The sequence below is a fragment of the Zea mays genome, chromosome 9, assembly GCF_902167145.1.
Source record: "Zea mays cultivar B73 chromosome 9, Zm-B73-REFERENCE-NAM-5.0, whole genome shotgun sequence".
In the NCBI taxonomy this organism is placed as follows: domain Eukaryota; kingdom Viridiplantae; phylum Streptophyta; class Magnoliopsida; order Poales; family Poaceae; genus Zea; species Zea mays.
In genome coordinates this window covers 15,632,844-15,634,747 of record NC_050104.1, presented here as the reverse complement: position 1 = coordinate 15,634,747, position 1,904 = coordinate 15,632,844, and positions in this window count along the sequence as shown.

Below are 1,904 nucleotides of genomic sequence, written 5' to 3'. Positions count from 1 at the left end.
AACGGGAGGCGCCATCATTACCCTGCCCCAAGCAGACTCAGGCTACGGGGAACAAGACCGGCGTCCCATCTGGCTTGCTCCGCCAGATAGGCAATGATGGCGCCCCGCATGCTCCCTGACGACGGCAGCTCTCCGCCCCCTTACGGAAGCAAGAGGACGTCAGCAAGGACTCGACAGCCCCGACAGCTGTCCCTCCGCCAGGCTCCAGCGCTCCTCCGACGGCCACGACATCACACGAACCGGGCGCCAAAACCTCTCCGGCCGCCACGATGGCATGTACTTAGGGCGCTAGCTCTCCTCCGCTAGACATGTAGCACTCTGCTACACCTCCCATTGTATACCTGGATCCTCTCCTTACGCCTATAAAAGGAAGGACCAGGGCCCTCTTAGAGAGGGTTGGCCGCGCGGGGACGAGGACGAGACAGGCGCTCGCGTGAGGCCGCTCGCTCCCTCACCCGCGTGGACGCTTGTAACCCCCTACTGCAAGCGCACCCGACCTGGGCATGGGACGAACACGAAGGCCGCGGAATTTCCACCTCTCTCACGCCGGTCTCCGGCCACCTTTCTCCCCCCTTTCGCGCTCGGCCTCGCGCCGACCCATCTGGGCTAGGGCACGCGGCGACATTCACTCGTCGGCCCAGGGACCCCCCGGTCTCGAAACGCCGACAGGTGTCTCAAGGCGAAAGGCGTAAAACTCAATCCCGAGAAGTGTGTCTTCGGATTCCCCCGAGGCATGCTCCTGGGGTTCTTCGTCTCCGAGCGGGGCATCGAGGCCAACCTGGAGAAAATCGCGGCCATCACCAACATGGGCCTCATCAAGGACTTGAAAGGAGTACAGAGGGTCATGGGATGCCTTGCAGCCCTAAGCCGTTTCATCTCGCGCCTCGACGAAAGAGGCCTACCTCTGTACCGCCTCTTGAGGAAGACCGAGCGCTTCACTTGGACCCCCGAGGCCGAGGAAACCCTCGGGAACTGAAAGTCGCCTAGAGGGGGGGTGAATAGGGCGAAACTGAAATTTGCAAATATAAACACAACTACAAGCCGGGGTTAGCGTTAGTAATAAAGAAACGAGTCCGCGAGAGAGAGCGCAAAACAAATCCCAAGCGAATAAGCAAGTGAGACACGGAGATTTGTTTTACCGAGGTTCGGTTCTTGCAAACCTACTCCCCGTTGAGGAGGCCACAAAGGCCGGGTCTCTTTCAACCCTTCCCTCTCTCAAACGATCCACGGATCGAGTGAGCTTTCTTTTCTCAATCACTTGGAACACAAAGTTCCCACAAGGACCACCACAAGTTTGGTGTCTCTTGCCTCAATTACAAGTGAGTTTGATTGCAAAGAAAGGATCAAGAAAGAAGAAAGCAATCCAAGCGCAAGAGCTCGAAAGAACACAAGCAAATCACTCTCTCTAATCACTATAGCGTTGTGTGGAGTTTGGAGAGGATTTGATCTCTTTGGTGTGTCTAGAATTGAATGCTAGAGCTCTTGTAGTAGTTGGGAAGTGGAAAACTTGGATGCAATGAATGGTGGGGTGGTTGGGGTATTTATAGCCCCAACCACCAAAAGTGGCCGTTGGGAGGCTGTCTGCTCGATGGCGCACCGGACAGTCCGGTGCACACCGGACAGTCCGGTGCCCCCTGCCACGTCATCACTGCCGTTGGATTCTGACCGTTGGAGCTTCTAACTTGTGGGCCCGCCTGGGTGTCCGGTGCACACCGGACAACTCCTGTTCATTGTCCGGTGCGCCGGAATGGGCGCGCCTGCCTTCTGCGCGCGCAGAGCGCGCATTTATTGCACAGCAGGTAGCCGTTGGCGCGGAGTTAGCCGTTGCTCCGGAGTCGCACCGGACAGTCCGGTGCACACCGGACAGTCCGGTGAATTATAGTGGACTAGCCGTTGGAGTTTCC